The 19,629-nt window shown below is 37.3% G+C and overlaps 1 protein-coding gene and 1 long non-coding RNA gene across 6 annotated transcripts in view; both read right to left on the bottom strand.

The window, feature by feature from the left end:
• TRPM3 (transient receptor potential cation channel subfamily M member 3) overlaps nucleotides 1-19,629 on the bottom strand; it is a 382,389-nt gene that overhangs the window by 142,272 nt on the left and 220,488 nt on the right. The gene's annotated exons all lie outside the window — the stretch shown is intronic.
• On the bottom strand, nucleotides 6,235-18,205 carry LOC149912998 (uncharacterized). The gene is made up of 2 exons (XR_016461440.1): nucleotides 18,106-18,205; nucleotides 6,235-6,477 (listed from the first exon to the last, which is right to left on the bottom strand). It is a non-coding gene; the product is annotated as an uncharacterized LOC149912998 (long non-coding RNA).

Below are 19,629 nucleotides of genomic sequence, written 5' to 3'. Positions count from 1 at the left end.
AACTGGATCATCTTAAAAGACCCACTTAACCCAAGCCATTCTATGATTCTGTGAGGGATTAAGATGTGGGCTGCTGGCAGTAGGAAAAGACATGCCTGCATTTTGTCCAAACAGTCACGAAACGGACACAGACAAAAAATGCAAGGAGAAGCACCTCTCACCATGGCAGCATACTCTGGTGTAGCAGCGATTTTTCTTAATCTGAAGAATGGGTGTCAGTTCTTAATTCTGCTTTTAATTAGCATTTTGGAATGTGAAACTTCCCACTGATTTTGTATTATATGAGTCCTTATTATTCAGACACAATAACGTCACTTGTCTGGTAAAGAATAAACTAATATCACTTTGCTTTCATCAGCTGATAATCAGACTGTTGAAGCTGCAATTACTGGAATGAAACGTAATGATTTCTGGTTGCGTCACATCACTAAGCAAATATATTAAAATGGAATTTGTATTATTAAGTTATAAAAAAATGAACCAGTCTCAAATCACATAGGAGAATTTCACAATACACTCTATATCCTATTTCCTCCTTGAACTAATAATTTTAAGTGGACTTTAACTGTAGCTGAAAGACATCTTGAAACATACACTCTTTCTGTCAAGACTTTGTAACCATAGCTCTTCTCAGCCACAGGGAAAATTTTAAAGATGCATATTTAGCATAAGTAGAACATCTCATCTAAACTAAGGAAAAAATACCATGGAACTATTTCAGGTTGATAATTATGAGATTTTTTTTTTAAAGTTCTCCAGTGGAAATTTAACTAAATGGTCTACACTTTATTGAGAAAATAAAGCCATTCCTGCATTTTCTTGATTCACTATAATAAGCTGTAAACTGCTATGAATGAATTGAACGCTACTGGAAGAGAGGGGGACAGAAGAAAGTGGGAGAAATAATTGCAGATGACTGGTTCATAAACAGGGTATAGTGACTCTTCAACTGCATTTACATCAGTCTATCACTGTGAAGGAAAAGGGGCCGAACATTTCATGAACCACAATTATTGATGTGCCTTCTTTTAACGACAGCAGTCTTATAGTTTCCTCACATTTATTTCTAGTGCTAGCTAAGAAGAAGAATCTCCATGTGTATGAGTTGCACGTGGGTAAGAGACCAGAAACACACTGAATTAACTTCAGACTGCAAAATGCTAGTAGGCAGCAGACAGTGCCAGACAGCAGAAATGTCTACAGAGTTCAGTACAGATGTTCAGTGAAGCCCTTACTGTGACCAGCAGAGACCAACAAACTGTGGTTTACTCTGATTCACTGAAGGCTGGTGCTAAATTAATTCAGGTCTTGTCTGAAGAACAACGTGGCAGAACTCATGGAGTTTTAACTTCACGCCACTAGTCCTCCATTGTGGTGTGGATGCAATGCATTACAGACAGTGGTTGTTCAGTTTTCAGACTTCCCTTGATATTCGCTAAAATCTTGTGGAAACAGAGAACAGATGATATTAATGCTTGGAAATTGATGATTAGCACCGATATTGGAAATCACTCAGAACACCAAACATAGCAACCCTAAGTATGGAGACTGAAATATGGCTCCCAGTATGCCAGATGAGAATTTTCTCCCCAGATTTTGCTAAGGCTTCAGTCAGGATTTCTAAGCTGTTCTTGTAACTCTCATTGTTCCAGATTCAAGGCACTGGAAGATAGGAGGGTCTGCTCCTTGAACTTTCCTTTCAAGTTTTCAGCTTTATGACCCAAAATAATAGGTTCAAGTGGAACAGTTGCTAATTTCCTGTTTATAACCTGCATTTCTTACTTGTACACAAGATGCTCCAAAAGTAATGACTCCCATTTTATTATGTCAGCCCATGGTATTAGAGGTGGATGCTGGTGGCATAGCAGTAGAGGTTGAATCTACCTGCCAGTATTCTGTTATGTATTGTTGCTGTGTAACAAATAGCAGTAGAGGGGCATTCTGACAAAATGGCATCTGACATGGAAGTGCATTTGAAGCAAAGGTGTAGAATTTAATTCCTCCATGTGGAAAAGAATGCACCCATTGATGTATGTTGATCCCTGCTGAACATTTATGGAGTCCAAACATTGGATATGAGCACAGTGAGATGGTGGGTGGTGCGTTTCAACAGTGACAACAGTGACAGTGGGTCACATTCATTGGTGCTGATTTTTATGAGTTTGGCATGAAGACTCTTGTTCATTACTGGCAAAAATGCATAATTACTGTTGATGCCTACATGAAAATACTGTTCTGTAACTGAAAATATGCTCTATCAAATAGTGTTATTTTGCTTTCTGTATCTATTGTAGTTTCTATGGAAAGAAATAGGAGACATTACTTTTGTAGAGATCCATGTATTATGTAGGAAGTCCAAGCACCAAACCTCACTGGTTGCTGCCCTTGGAAATATCAAGTGAGAGATATTTTAGGCAACTGCCTAGCTCAGTGTCATTTACAGCTAATAGCTAAATAATGGTATCGATAGCAAAATTGAAAGATTTTTATATGAGCTTGCTTATTTATGTTCTTGTAAAGAGTTAGTGAATGTATTCTAAATGAAGTTACAATAGCATTCTCTCTAATTTGCTATTCAAATGAAAGTTGAAACAGCAGGTCCAAATTTTGTTCACCACAGATATTATTTTGCATTATATGATCATAGATTTGTTAGAGTTGGAAGGGATCTTTAAAGGTCATTTAGTCCAAATCCCTTAATGAACAAGGACATTTACAGCTAGATCTGTTGTAGCCTTTTATTACAGTGATATGTGGAAGTGAAATCAAATAAAATACTTTAGCTAAAAGTTTAGTAAATGGTGCCAGTCACATACTACTTGAAACCAATCTGGGTAAAATGTTAGTGAGCCTTGATTCTGATGTCAGATAAAGCTAACAAAAACATGTCTCAGCAGATTAGGTCAAAATGGATATTTGGACTGTGGCTCACATTTTTCTTTCACCAAGCACACAAGTTGATGTAGGAAACAAAGACAAGTTTTTAAGCTTTTGAGCTCACTTCTATGTCACAGCTATTATTTGGAGGCTTTGAGTACTAAGCTGGTATGGGAAATTATTCAGACACATAATGTATTGCAAAAGGTAATTACTTCCTTTTTGTTTTTTGCTGTTTTTACCTGCCTATGTTTGTTCAGAACAAAGTGAGAAGATGCACTTCCAAGGAGATGCTGAAAGCACTACTTGCCCTGCAGTGATTCTGTAGTCATATGACAGCTTTCCCTCCAGGTTTTATTTGGAAGGTTTGGATCCTTCCACACAGATTTACTCCTTTCCTCCTCATGCAGATCCTTCTTCTTTGCTTCAGGTCGTGCAGAAGAAAATATCTGAGAAAGTCCTGTGCTGCCTGACAGATCTACATCCACACAACCTTCAGGAACTTCTGTGTGAGGAGTAATGACAAAAAAACCCAACAACTTTTACTCATGAAAAGTATTCTGTGGACAGTCTCTTTAGCCAACACAGAACAAATCCAAAATGGCTATTACAAGCCTGCTTCTGAGAAAGGAAACTTGTTCCCTGAAGTAACATTACACTTCTTTTAGAAAAATTTCTGTGAAGTTGGACATGACAGTATTTCATTTCCTACAGATTTAGGCATTATAATATTTTGGCATCATTAGAGTCTAAGATAATGTGGTTTAGGAGTACAGTTAATATTTTTTTTTCTATCAAGAACCCAGAGATTGTTGACATTTGATGTTACTAAAAGATAAAATCCAAGTCTCAAGTGTCAACCTAATGTAGTATTTCAGTCCAGAAATAAATACGTAAGAAAAACAGAAAGTATAACCTAATAATGAAATTCCCAAATTTCTCAGGAACGTTACAATACCTTGCAGATATTTCTTCCCCATACAAACATCTGCAGCATATTTGCATAGCTTATAATGAAACAGGTGAAAATATCACAGGTGAAGAAAAAAATCTTGAAAATATAAGCATTTATTCAGCCATTTGAGTGAATGGTCAATTTGAAACACTGTCAGATAAACTCTGATATAGATTTTGAGTACAACTGTACTTTTATGCACTTTCCCTAAGTTTTGAGCACATAACGTTGTCATGGGCAGAGCGCATGTAATTGTGTAATGATGCATGCAGCATATTTAAAATGTCATAGTTCAGCAATTCTGATACAGTTAGATGGCCCCTCACAGAGCTATGCGGTTTTCATTCTTGTTTTTAGGTATATCTCTACTCCATTTTTTTAATGGCATTATGTAAATATTTTTTTTTTTAAAAAGGTTCACATCAGATGTTTTGGAAACTACAGTGCTGCATCAATGCAGGAATCAGTCATGCAAATAGTAGCGGCATATTTATGGACTTCTGATATTACTTAGCTGATTAAAATTCCATGCCATGCACACATCTATAAGGGTCAGGAGACAAGTCAGTGCCATGGAATTTTCATTATTTTTCTAATAATTTTGACTCAGTCGGAACCATAACTACACTGGAGAACTCAAAGACCTGTGTTATGCTAAAATCTTTTTCATCCATGTTGTATGCTTCAGTTGTTGCTTACGGCTTATTTACTCCTCCTGTCAATGAAACTTTACTTTTTTTTTCTTTGTGCTGTCTGTACTGGCTTGGCTTCAATTAAGAAGCAAAAATGACTGTGACTTGTACTACCAGCTCTTCCCTCTTTCAGTTTAAAGGAATCAGACTTTGTGATCCAAGTATCCTACAACGTTCCAAAAAAGGGGACATTTCATGGAGAAATTAAAAGTGCATAACTCCACTGCTTAATTTTTGAATGCTATTGTAGATAAGCACAAGATACAGGATTTTTTTTTTTTTTTTATCATGTAGCTCCATGAATAATAAGCCTTTGTCCTGGTAAAATTTTGCCTGCAAAACTTCAGATTGCCATTTGCTATGCACTTTTTTAATTGCCAAAGAAAGTAAAATACAATCATGTATCCTCAGATGTAAATGCATTCATTATCCCAAATGTTCAGTGATTATAAAAGCACCCATTTTTAAAAAATTATTATTATTATTTTTTTCCTTCTCAAGATGCATGTAATAAAGATCTGAGCCTAAGATTCCATTATGCGTTTTTTCTCCCTGATGTTTGGTCCTGAATACGTGGTTATACTAAAGTAAACACGTGATATTCTTTAATAACAAAAAAACAAATTACCAGATATGTAAGTTATTTTTCATGACTTCCAGGGTCAAAGCAGAAGGCAAAGGATAGTTTTGAGACAGAATTTCTTATTAAATCAGAGAGCACAAAAGAAAATCACAGACAATGTAATTTAACTAGGTGCTTTAATGATTTCTTGTTTGATCTGAACTGAGGGTCTAGCTTTAAAAGGACTGTTGAAAAAATCAGCTTTTATCGAACTCAGGAAGTCTGAAACTTGGTTAATCTGAACTCCTCGAGCAAGAGACATAATAATATAAAATCACAAGCAGGATTTTACTTTTAATTTCTTGTGTATTTAATAGCTTTAAAGATTATCTATATCAGAATTTAATCACATTAATCATGATGTGTATTAACGCATAATTGTGACCTACAATATATATAATAGAAAATACTTCACTGGCTTTTTCATCCTATTTTAATTTATGGACTTAGCTTTGCCTGATGATTGAAAGGCTTACTGAAAGGCATTCTTTCAACCTATTTTGACTTTGATTTAAGAAAACTATTAAGCCAGTTCTATGATTTGATTTCTAATCCTTGAATTAATATTAGGTTTACTATTTTATAGTGAACACGGGTGAGCCTCATTAAATCCAAAATCCTTGTAAATTCTTCTATCTGGGCAACCCACTGTGCCATGACTGGAAAATCTGATGGACTGCAGCCTAAAACTGAGAAAAACAAGCCAGAGTCTCTTACACTGCTACCATATTTGAGAGACAGACAATAATCCTTGTGAATGTATAAAACACAAATGGGGCTTGTTGGGGGGTGGGGTGGGCGTCTGCATTACTTCCATCTAGAAGTAAAATGCAAACAAGAATATACCAGGTGAATATTTGGAAAGAAATTCTGATCCCTGGGTGAAGGGTTTGAACCTTCATCACACAATAACCCTCCTCTCTAGAACTGTGAAATGTACAGTGGTGATAAAGGCAGTTGATGATATCCACCTGCAGATGCCTAAGAGTTATTTTAGTAAGTTTATAATTATTGCACCATTACAAGACATTTGAACATGAAGGCAGGAAGAAGAAAGCTCTCTCTTCTTTTTAGCAGATCTTATCCTGTTTTTATTTTTTTTATTACTTTATTTTCTGTTGAATCTTGTAAAATATTTTTACAAGAATGGGCACATTTTGTAGAATAACTTTCTACAAAGTGTTGAAACATTTCCTAAGGACTAGTCAATCCTTCCTCCTTCTCTCTCTTGTAGGCTGGATGGCTTCCTTAAGGAATACATGACCTCAGCTGCAACCATTAGGCTCAAGAAAATGAGTTGCTCTGCAGTTAGTCATACTTGGTAGTCACAGCTGAAAATGTATAAGAAAAAAAGCACAGCTGAGATGTAGAACACAGTTTAGATCATGTAACACATTAATATCACTTGTATTGGAATTATAATTTCAATTCTATCATCCCACAAAGACTAAGGTAGAGCTCAGTGTTACTGAGTTGTAAGAGAGAACTAGCAAAATGGATGGACTGGTTATCATCAGAAATCAAAGTTGGAATTTGAATTCATAGAAACAAAGAGGTTGATATGAACATTCAAAATGGAGAGCAAAATGGTTGATATGAACATTAATAATAGACAGGGTTAATGTTTTTCAATTTTTAACTTCTGCTTGCTGTAAGATCTACACAAAAGTTTCCAGTAACAGCAATCAGAATTTACCCATGTATGAAGACCCTTATTTTGACCTGAAACTACTTAAGAAAGCAACGTTGCATGGGACTTTCATTCAATTTATACCACCTGAATATTTTCTGTTGAATGACATTACAGTACCAATATTAATCACCTTGAATTTTACAGGGTTTTCCAATTTTACTTCCACTCAAATGTACACATGTACAACTTAGGATAAAAAACATTACTGCTCTCCAGCGCTGTAAGTTAGATGCAGTTTGCAGTGCTACCCAGGATTCTGGAAGGAATTAAAAAATGCTAATTGACGCTACAGAGCCAGAAAACATGTGCTTAGCCCTATTTTTGGCAAACCTGTATGATGAAGGTTATTCACAGGAAGGCAAGTCATTATAAATTTCATTCTTGTTTTGACTTGACTTTTAAATAGGGATTTTAAGGTAATCTTTTTAAATATGTGGTTCTGAGTATGCTGGATATTAAAATCTAGTTGAAAAAAACCCACCACTTTCACTACAAACAGTCTTCATCTATTCCTTCCGCCCTTCCTCCCTTCCCCTCTTCCCCTTTACCCACCCCCATCCCCCCCCATCCGCCGCCTTCTCCTCTCCTCTCCTCTCCTCTCCTCTCCTCTCCTCTCCTCTCCTCTCCTCTCCTCTCCTCTCCTCTCCTCTCCTCTCCTCTCCTCTCCTCTCCTCTCCTCTCCTCTCCTCTCCTCTCCTCTCCTCTCCTCTCCTCTCCTCTCCTCTCCTCTCCCTTCCCCTTCCCTCCCCTTCCCTCCCCTCCCCTTCCTTCCCCTTCCCTCCCCTTCCCTCCCCTTCCCTCCCCTCCCCTTCCCTTTTCCCTCCCCTTCCCTTTTCCCTCCCCTCCCCTCCCCTTCCTTCCTTCCTTCCCTCCTTCCTTCCCTCCTTCCTTCCCTCCTTCCTTCCCTCCTTCCTTCCTTCCTTCCTTCCTTCCTTCCTTCCTTCCTTCCTTCCTTCCTTCCTTCCTTCCTTCCTTCCTTCCTTCCTTCCTTCCTTCCTTCCTTCCTTCCTTCCTTCCTTCCTTCCTTCCTTCCCTCCTTCCTTCCCTCCTTCCCTCCCTCCTTCCTTCCCTCCCTCCTTCCTTCCTTCCTTCCTTCCCTCCTTCCCTCCCTCCTTCCCTCCCTCCTTCCTTCCCTCCCTCCTTCCTTCCTTCCTTCCTTCCTTCCTTCCTTCCTTCCTTCCTTCCTTCCTTCCTTCCTTCCTTCCTTCCTTCCTTCCTTCCTTCCTTCCTTCCTTCCTTCCTTCCTTCCTTCCTTCCTTCCTTCCTTCCTTCCTTCCTTCCTTTTTAATCTCATGGAATTTGATTACACAGCGCATTCTAGTTATCTGCTGCAGCAGGCAGACCTGCTAGCAGGACTGGCTGATTAATACTTATGCATTGGTTGAATGTGAGCCTTTGAGGGATTTCATTTAACAGAGATTAGTACATTTATTAAACTGTGGTTAATTGAAGCATCTGAGCTCTGTTAAGCATTGTTCAGTGAAGTGGATTAATTGTTTTAATTTGTTGCTCTCTCACAAAAAAACTCCACCCAAACACTGAATTAAATAACTACTTTTTCCCATTGGGCTACTAAGGGTGACATTATGACAGGCTTGCAACTTACATATCTTCTGAGATAGTTTCTGAATTTATAGATGCCTAGGGTTCAACAAACTTAAAAACTAACTTGATCCTCAAGTACTCTTTTGGGAAACTAGAAAACATTATAAAAATGTAGAGAACAATCTTGTACTACTACCCACTGGATAAAGTACTAATTTATTAAAAGATTTTTTAAAAAAACGTTTTAGATTCTAAAAGAAGATGTCAGTCCCATCATGTTTCACTGTTAATTTGTTAGAAAATAATAATTTAAAACTCAAATGAAAATAATATGTCATGTAGTTGTTCCCGTCTGTGACTGATTTACACCGAAATTTCCTTATTTAAAGAAAAAATCTAATTCTTAGCAAGATCTGCAAAAGAAACTAAAAGGAAAAGAAAAAACTCATCAGAGGCAAATGTATCTAAATCATCTGGAAAAATATCTCTGCTTCTATGAACAAGATGTGCCAACAGAATTACCCTTGCTTTTGACCAGCAGGAGTTTCTTGCTAAACAGAGAAGAAAAGTGAGGAAGAGCAAAGCACAAAGGCATAGAGGCATGCCTATGATTGCTCTCATAATGCAGAACTCTCATAGATTTGCAAATTTGTAAGAGTGGAATAAGGTCACTGTAATGGCTGCACACAGCAGGTGTGCAGTCTATACAACTGTATTTGCACAAGTTCTGCAGTTGGGTTGGTGTATAAATACACTTTATTCATGGCTGTTACTAATTGTTAAACTTTGCTTTGTTCCCTATATCCAAAATTATTCAAAACAACTTGCTTTATTATAGCAAGGTATGTTTACCAGCACAGAGGTTTATTACTTATGCTAAAAAGAGTCTATTCTACATTCTGTAATTAAGAGTCACACCACTTATAATAAAAGTAATTTAAACTTTGCGGTAGCAATTCCTGATATTTTCTCTTTAGATAGATAGTGCAGTGGAAAATAAACATTTTAGTAGAAATAAATTAATTGAATTTAGGAGGCAAATTAAAGATTTTACTTTCATCTTTTGAAACAGTATAAGAACTGTATCCAGCCAGATCTTCAGTTTCTGACAGGCAAAGCTACTAAAATTAACAGTGTAAAAATGTGATTATCCCCTTTTACTGTATTGGAGTGCTAATATGCTAAACCCAACTTCTTCCATTTCATTCACACACACACAGCTAGCTACGTTTCTAAGTATTTGGTTGTTATTACTGTACTTCCGCTACAGTTTCCTCATTACTGTCTCACACATCAACAGTAAAGGCTGCTTCAGTGTCGTGGAAAAGTATAAAGAAACAAAGAGGAAAAGAGGATATTCTACAAAGAGATACATGTCCAACAGACTTGTTCTGTAATATTGTATTTGCAATTGGAGAAATTTGTTCTCAGTTAATCTTTTCAATAATGTCTCGAAGCTGTTACCACAAAGCACATTTTGTGATATTAACGTTAGCTAACAGATCTGAAAACTTTAAAATAATAGAAGAATGCAGTAGCAGCATTTTTGGAGATGACTGTCAAGCAGACTCTCTCTGTGGCAACAACTTGAGAAAAGGTTAGTTCTGTTAGTACAGAATAGGTGCTGCTGAATGGTGGCCCTCTACACATATCTCCAGCTATAAACAATGACCTCTTCCAGTTCCTGCACTCCAACCTGAAAATAGCCACATTTGCAAACATGCCAGAGTGATCCTTCAGGGGCAAAATCTTCTAGCTAAAAGCACAAAAACAGAATATCCAGAATTTGTTTCTGCTAACCTGGGATGGAGTTAATCTCTGGAAGGCAAAGCAAACTAATCCTGTACTTGCTTTTAAACCTTTTCCCCAAATGCTGGCTCACCAGTTCCCATCTACTCCATAGCCGCTGTTTCATTGAGAATTCTGTACTTCAGAAGCAGTGAACACTGCAATCCCGAACCCTACTTGCACCTTCTCTTTGGTGACTTGTTTTGGAAATCACTGTCTAGTTGCCACCTTTATTTCTTAGATGCAACAAAAGAGATATATAAAGATGGATGCCTATTGCCACTGTTGTGAGCTTTTCAAACTGAGTCACAGAAACAGTCTAGAAGCTCGCTTACGTTTTAGTTACATGTTTTCCCTGTGTTAATATTATAGAGAAGTAAGATAAGGCATGAATTTTAATAGCAAATCTTGTGTCCCATGGCATGCTTACAAACAACTGCTATGTAGATTTCTCTGATTATTATTCATGGACTCAAGTTCCCTCTTACTGCAACAGTACAAAAAGAACAATTCCCCACAGTGGTGTGATGAAATTTTAGTTAATCTCAGCCTGTTAAAAGGCAAGAAATGATTAAACATATATGCCCATAATTATAAATACCAAGCCCGCTATTATTACTTTAACACGCATCATTAACTTTTATCTGTAGTTACATTGTACTTAAAATCAGTAACTTGCAGTTTTTTAATTACTTTGTTTCTCATAACTTCCATACCTCTGTGCAAATATAAACCTTCAAAATTTCAACACTAGTCTCACATAACAGGATCTTAAAATTGGATAGTCTGTCTACTTGATTCTTCTTAATAGCAATGCATGCAGAAAGAAAACTACTAAAGAAGCAAATAATTACTTAGAGATTCGGAGAATAACATTCCTGTACACGTATGTTTAGCTTTGTTAAGACTGAATGAGATCTTACTGACACTTAAGATATTTATTCTCATGGAAAAATAAGGTCTTGGAAGAAGATTAAAAAGACCATCTACCTATTATAAAAAATGAAGAATCTTGAATCCCATATATATATATATATACATATATATATAATTGTAGTTTGCTAGAATGGAAATTGCATTGTTTCACCCGAAGATATTTGGTGAATATTCAACAGCAGAATGCAAATTTTGTGTAACTCCACGAAGGCTGTGTCTGTTCAATGCAAACTCCTAGAACCACTTAAAAGCAGTTAATTTTGCCACCAGGGTGAGCAATTTCCAATAGACTTCAACAGGCTGAGAAAGTGTGACTAAATATTGCGTGTGGTGTACGTTACAGGGCTGACCACTAGCAAAAGTTAAAGGTGGCTATTTGTTTCCTATCTGTTACAAGCCTTTGCAGCCAATAGCGTGGAGGAGCTTAACTGCTGCTAGGAACAAAACAAGATAAATAATAATCAATTTTATACCTAGAAGGAATTTATTAATGCTTCTTATTTTGGATCAGTATGAAATCTCCATACTGAGGTCTCCACAATTTTTTTGATATTGTAACCCATGGGTTTAGGAGTAGTACTTTAAATTTCAGTGGTCTTGAAGTTGTGAACATCTGTAAAATGTTAGAAGAAATAGAACAGGTATGAGTAGCATGGACAATGATAAGATGAATGTATTTACTAGAAAGTCATCAAGAAGTGTAGCATCTCCAAGTGCAGAAAAATCGGCAACTTTTCCTATTACCACCACAGCATTTTCAGTTAAAATCCTGAGAAGGGCTACTTAGTAGGAAATCATTGCCAGAGCATTATCTATATGGCAGCACATAGTACACTTGCACAAAACTCCTGAATGTTTTTTGGTTTTTGCATATTCACTGTATCCACATTTAACCACAGGTGACAGAGCTCTATATTTCCATAACATTAATGGTCATAGATATCAGTGCACAAGGAAGGCAAGATTCTACCATCTCTCAGCTGCAAAGATATTGCCATTCATTAAGCTTGCAACTAAACACACAATTTATATTCAGTAATTACTTGGGACAGCTTCAGGCTATCACTTCTATTATTTTAACGAGTTATCAATTTCACTGCATTTTAAAAATGTTTAGGATAGTGAGTTGAATCTAAGCCATACATGAAAGGTTTAAAAAACCTTAAATCTCAATTCAGTGATGATTGGAAAACATGGAAGTGCTGGATACTGCTAACTCCAGTTTCCAAAACAAAGACAGCTTTAAAGTAAGAATCAGTCAAAAAGCTGAAAAAACTATCCGCAGTCTTCAATCACAGTTTTTCCTTTGTAAGTGTAAATGACTGACATCTGGATTTAAACATAGTGAGTCAAACTCAGCTTCAGTCTCCATCAGCTGAAGTGATATGTGTGCACTTACATCAGAGGAGAATTTGATCCAAAATAAACAAGAAACAACTGTTTGCCCAGACAAGCTTAAAATCATGCAAAGTTAATTTTCATTCTAATCAAATCTGCAGTGTTCTTCCCACTGTATTAAATATTTTAGGTCTTGGCTACAACATGAATAATTTATGCAGCTTTTGTGCAGGGCTTTCCAGGTAATTTGCTAGGAATGAGTAAATAAATAAATAAATAAACATATTTATTCTAACTGCAGTTAGAAATTAATAATCCTTGCTTGTGGCAAGGCAGAAAACTGAAGGTAATTTTTAAACCTTCATAGCTTGTTTAATCATGGGGTAGATTTCTCTTTTCCCTAGGATTTTACTTTAAGGCTGCTCCAGTATTCCATAACCACTGGGATCACGCTTCCGTCTGTGCAATAAACACATTAGCACCCTTTCAATACATTGCCACAGAGATCCAAAGGGAATAGTGGAAAACCGTGTAAGAGAGCAACTTGAACACTGCAATATCTATAACCATTTTTGGAACAGAGATTGAGTCTGTTCATTTAAAATGATGAAAAATAAAAGTGTATCCTTAACTGAACCTGGTTCAATATTTCAAGCAGCAAAACAGTTGGGATATTTTTGCTCAGAACTTTTACTTTAGATTATTTTTTTGTATATTTCTGTGAGCATGCTTGTACATGCATGTGTACACAGAAGTTTCTGCTGCCATCAACACAATCCATACCTACTTCTGAGTTTTCCAGAAATCACATCACTTAGATTAGCTTTCTTTCCTGTATCATTTCAAAAGCAGCATATTAAATGCAGCTCACACACACACACACACACAAAAACAAAAAAACAACCACCAAAAAAGCTATCCAAAGCCTTCATTCTGTGGTGGTTCTTCAAAAAGCTATAGACTTCAGATAAAAAATCATGCAGAATTTGTGGAGAACCAAGATGATGTAGCAAAGGTTCTACAGCTGTTACAGCAAACAGAGCATGCTGCCGGGATTAAGGGAAAGAAATTTTCCAGTTATGCAGGATGGTTTGCAACCTACTACTGAATTCTCAATTCTGAGTAATATGTAAGAGCACTGAAGATCTGGTGCTCTCCTGAGCTGTTGCATTGTGCTGAGCAGTGAGCACAAGGACTGGGAGCTCTCCTGTGCTCCAGAATGCCCGGTGAGGAGGAGTGAAAGTTGAGCACTTTGATCAGTGAGAAAGGTTAGGTGACATATTCTTTCTTCTAGCCAAAGTGCTACCTCAAGTATTGGAAGGGATGATGTCTTATGTCTTTGTGAGAACAGTAAGACGATCTTACCTCACACACTATACATCTGCTTAGTCTATCTATTCAAAACTGCTTTGTTCATATCTGAAATTTCTGCTCGGGTATGTAAATTTAGATAACTAGGTTGTTTTATATTCTGCATTAAGACTAATTCAACAGCATTTAAGACTGTAATAGATACCAAATCCCTTCCAGTTTCCTCCATTTCCTTCCACAAGCCTTCTCCATCCTACAGTAATGTACTAAGTAAGCCACAGCCCACATCCATTTCTTCTACTATAAATGAACTGCATTACAAATCATTTTCTGAAAGCACTGACACTAATGCAATTACTGTGACATGATCTACTACTTTAAGATTTCATTTGCAACAATAACAAAGACATCTCACATGGAAAAGTCTGATGTTAGTCATGTTTCTAGAGCTATGCACACACACACACAAAAAAAAAAAAATAATCAGGGGTGTATTGTAATTAACTCATCTTCATTTTAATCACCAGTGCTTTATGGAATCACTGCAGGTTGTATAACACAGTTCTGTTATTTATCTTATTTTTTCAGTCCCACACAGTGTAAAAAAATGTGTGTAGTCTTCTCAGATCACATTACTGATAGCTGAATTTTTCCCCATAAAGCCTGAAAACTTATTATAGCATTATCCTTTTGAGAAAAGGAAATTAGAATAAGCTGAGAAATAACGTTAGTAATTTTGCTTAAAATCCTGGCAGCTGGATGCTTTATTTAAAGTATTTAGTACCGAATTCAGGCTTGTGAAATAAATAGTCAAAAGAGCAAAATCTCCTGTCTGTAGTTTTTTCTGGTTTCTATAAAGATCCATATTACAGTTTACCATTCCCAACCTGTGAACAAGAGACCCCACTAAGAACATCAGAAAAAAAGCACTAGGGAAACAGTGGAGATTACAGTAAAACTGCTTTTATCCATTATCGTCTTCTCCTTATATCACAAGATTGTTTCATACAGCTCTGCAAAAACTGAAACAAGTAATTGTGGGGCACAGAAATTACATTAGAGTTGAAGAAGAATTAAGAGGGAAAGGAAAAGGCAGATAGGAACTGAAAAAGTCTAGTGCAGAAATGATATTTTCTTTCTAAAAGCTGCAAAATATAGTAAATAATGGAGACTATGAAGTACATGTCAAGAAAATTTAAGTGGATTATTAAAGATAGCTATTGATTGAACAAACCTATTAATTTTTCTGGAAGTACTGAATTTGTCAATCTTGGAAAGATAATGTGATTACTGTGCATACAGTTATAGGATGCCAGCAGCTTTTTTTTTTTTTTTAAACAGAAGCTTTGCTAGATAAATAATGAGCATGCAGAAGTTCTGAGTATGAGTCCATTCTAAATGCTTAAATATTTTAGTAGTTCATCAGGCTGCATTAAAACTTAGAGCAAATAGAAGGAAAACACCTTAATCAGCAAAACACAAATTAAGAGGCACCTGAGAAAGCTTCAGACATCTAAGTACACTCATTAAGAAAACTGAAATCAAGACCACTAGAAGTTTTGTTTTTACTGCTCATTTCTCTTCTGCAGTTGCAGTTTTTCCCTTAAGTTGCCTGCACTAAAAACTACTTCATTTTTCCAAACAGGTGGTCAAACCCCCTAGCTTACCTTTCTCATTCATTCTCAAGTCAGCTTTTACATTCAGAGGTGAAACACCGATATTAAAAGTCTTCACATGACATATTAGTTCTTTCTGTAAAGCCATTTTAGGGGGAGAAGTGACCTTATCAATTGTGCAGTCATAGGCTGCAAAATGTTATTATCTCAATGGCCTGCTAGGAGAGGAAGATGAGTCCTTTCTATGTAAAGTCATTTCTAATGCATTACAGCAGTAAAGAACAACTGAACAGCTTACTTCCCACAGATATTTTCGAAGTCTCATACACTGCCATTTGAACCACCCTGTAATTATGAGACTGCTCTAAAAGTAATTTCATTATCTTGGCCCACAACATCAGAGGCGTGGTATGAACCTGTTGTTGTTATGAACCTTTCTTCCAGTTCTGTTACATGTTGTTGCCGTGTGACAGATGGCAGCAGAGGGACGCTCTGACACAGTGGCATCTGACATGGAGTGCGTATGAAGTGAAGGTACAGAACTGAGTTCCTCCACAAGGAAAAAACTGCATAAATTGACATTCACTGACACTTACTGGATGTTAACGGAGACCAAACATTGGGTGTAAGCAGACTGAGGTGGTGAGTGACACTTTTCAGCAGTGGTTGCAGGGATGTGAAAGACAAATCATGTTCCAGACAGCCATGCAGATTTTAATGAGTGTGGCATGGAGGCTCTTGTTTATTACTGGCAAAAATGCATAGCTAATGGTGATGCCTACATTGACAAATACTGTTCGGTAGCTTAGAATATGCTCTATCAAATAGTGTTACTGTGCTCTTTGTATCTACGTAGTTTCCATGGAAATAAATAGGAGGCATTACTTTTCGAGCAACCTATGTACATGGATATTGTAGCTTTTCCACACCTCATGGAATAAGGATTTCAGCTCTGACTTGTTCTGGTGTGACACTGCTATGCCAGCCCATTGGACTAGGTTGGTATCACCCTTTTGAGATACATTTTAATCTCAGAATCATTGAATATGAACTGAACTGAATGAACTGAAAAGGACCATAATGATCATCTAGTTTCAACCCCCCTGCTATGTGCAGCCCAGGCAGCCCAGAGCCACATCCAGCCTGGCCTTGAATGCCTCCAGGGATGGGGCATCCACAGTTTCACAGGGTCATTTCATCTCCAATGAAAATCCAGAGGACATGTAGGGGGCTTGTCATTCCACACGACAGGTGTGCAGATTAGTTTCTTGTCTTGTTTTTGGCAGAACACATACTGCAGCTCCTCCTTTGAAGAGTAAAAACTTTTCTGTTGAGTCAAAGACAATTCTAAAAATGTGTTTCTTAGGCCTTGATTTGATAGAGAACTTATGCATACTCAAATTCAAAAGTCACATCTTATTTAATCTTAACCTAAATGATTTGATGAATTTTATTTAAATACTTTCCTAAATAGAGATGCTTTCTTGAATTAAGGTGTCAGTCTGCCAAAGTTACTAAGCAATACTGTTAATACAGGCTTGGATTCTCTAAATTGTTCAGCTCTTACAATGCACTACTTAGTTAGAACAGGAGAGAACTACGTTATTTCGAGAGGGAAACAAGTATCTTCCTAGATACAGCAGAATAATTTAATGCCATAGAAAATCTGTTATTGCCATGGAAAATGTATTTATTTATGCTGAAAAAATACACTACAATAGAAAGTGATGATGTAAGTCACATAAGGAAACAAACAACATTCTTTCTTGGGATACTTTTTAGTTTTTTCAGAACAACTTTGGCAAAGCTTGGTAGGGAATCAAAACCCGACCCAACATCAGCTTGCCTAGCAACAAGCTTGAAAAACAACAGTGCTATGAGAAATCATCAGAGGAGATTTAGCATGCTGCTAAATAACAAAGTAACATCTCATGACAGTTTTCTCTTCAGTGTTGACCTTTTCTTCTCCTCCTGGTTTTCATTCATTCCCTCCCTATTTTAATAGATCACACTATGTCATCTCTATGTAGACAATTTTCATCTTCTTACATCATTACCCTACTTTATTAGGTTGTTCTGCCTATCCCCTCCTTTCACTCGTCTCACTGCATCTGTTTTACTCTTTCCTAACTTGCTTTGCCAGCCTCTGAATTGGCAGCACAGGCAACTCTCACTACTGTCCTCAGACAGTAGTCCCTGGTCATGACTTTCATAAGCTGCTGGAAGGGTAGGAGGCTTCACTGTATTAAAAGGACAGAAAATAAAGCTTTAGCTAATGACGAGCACTAAGGATGGTAGTATGATGTCACCATGGAGAAAGACTACTGCTTGACTGGTAAAGAAACTCTGCATTATTTCTAAGGTACAAGGACTATGTTGTCTCCAAGCTTCGTTTCAGGATTCCCAACTTTCATATCAACCTCTTTGCTCTTCACAGTGAAATAACCAGGACAGAGGAGTTTAGAGTCTGTAGTTACATCAGTGCATGAAGTGCTTTGGAGAATGAACATCACTTGCTAGAAATTCTGTCTCAACTGTCAACAGTTCCTGGTGATTATCATGGGAAACAAAGAAACACATAAGCCTCAACTGGAAGCTCATAGTAATGCCATACTGAAGCTGGCAACACAAAATGAAAGGACAGCCAAATCCAAATAAAAAACAGTGTTCACATTTGATGATAATGGAGTTGTCCTGTGGCAAGCAGAGTAGAAATCTACAATTGTACCTGCCTCCCTGCATGTATGAAGGCTGCTCTGAAAGCAATGATGCCTTTTTCATTATGTTGACCCATAACACCATGGGTGGATGTTGGTGGTATGGCACTAGAGATTGAACCTTCCTGCAAACATTCCTTACTTGTTGTTGCTATGTGACAGATGGCAGCAGAGGAGCAGACTGACAAAATGGCATCTGACATAGAAGTCTGTATGAGGCAAAGGTATAGAATTGAATTCCTTCATGTGGAAAAGACTGCACCCATTAATGTATGTTGATGCTTGCTGAGCGTTTATGGAGACCAAACAATGTATGCAAGAATAGTGAGGCAGTGGATGACGCTTTTCAGCAGTGGTGATAGGGATGTGAGAGACAAGCTATGCTCTGGGCGGTCATGAAGAGAATCTTGATTAGCTCATCCACGTGAATCAGCAGATGACAAACCGTATATGGAGCTGAATATCAGTTTTGATGCATTGAAAACAGAGGCGACAATTTTGAAAAACCACAAAGTTTGTACCAGGTGGTTCCTATGAATCCTTACACAGGAACAGAAACAACATTGTAAGGAACCCTGTCAGAATGTACTGAACCATTCTGAGACTAAAAGTCCTGGGTCACATCATTATCAGTGACAAGATGCCATGTCACCATTATAAGCCAGATACAAAACGGCAGTCCACAGAGTGGTGAGATGCAGCCCTCAGTAGGTGAAGTGATGTGCACTGCCTTTTGGGACAGGAAAGTGGTGATCTTTTTGGTTACACTAAAAGAGAGGAAAGGAACTGAATGGTCTCTGATGTCTCTTCTAACCCAAGCCATTCTATGATTCTGTGATTCTGTGATGACTTCCTGGAAACTCAGACAAACCATCAACTTAGACCTTTACATTGTAACTCTGACTAAGCTGAATGATCAAATGTCCAGAGTCAGTCCAGAGAAGAAAACAACCTTTCTGCTGCAAAGTGATAATGCCAGGCTCAATGCCAGTTTGAAGATCATGGAGCACATTGCCAATTTTGCCTGGACAGTCCTACCATATCCACAATATAGTCTAGACTTGGTGCCTTCTGTCTTCCATCCATTTGTGTTGATGAAAGATAGACTGCACAAGCAACCTTTTCCTAGCGACGCTGTTGTTGCAGCAGCTGAGAACCAGTGGGTCACTTCCACTGCAGCAGATTTTATGACTGCAGCATGTGGGCTTTTGTTCATAGCAGGTGAAAATGCATAGCTAATGGTTATTGTAATTGTGCTCTTTGTTGCTTTTGTAGTTTCCACAGAGGAATAGGAGGCTCATTACTTTCAGAGTGACATGCATATTTGCATGGAGAAGATGCCTTCCTTAAAACAGACTGTGATAGTGTGATATTATTACTAGCTTTTAGTAATATATATTTATTCTTAGAAATTATAAGGTTTAGGAAATTTAGGCCTTGGCATCTTTAATTCCTGCTTGATTCAGCCAACACTCTTACCAGAGACTGTGCAAATGCATACTTAACCACAAATCAAGATTTTGGGATCAGCAAACAGAA

This window comes from Phasianus colchicus, chromosome Z (genome assembly GCF_987193195.1).
Source record: "Phasianus colchicus chromosome Z, bPhaCol1.hap1.1, whole genome shotgun sequence".
NCBI classification, from domain to species: domain Eukaryota; kingdom Metazoa; phylum Chordata; class Aves; order Galliformes; family Phasianidae; genus Phasianus; species Phasianus colchicus.
Note: the sequence above shows the minus strand (reverse complement) of the source record. Positions and strands in the feature narration are given on the sequence as shown.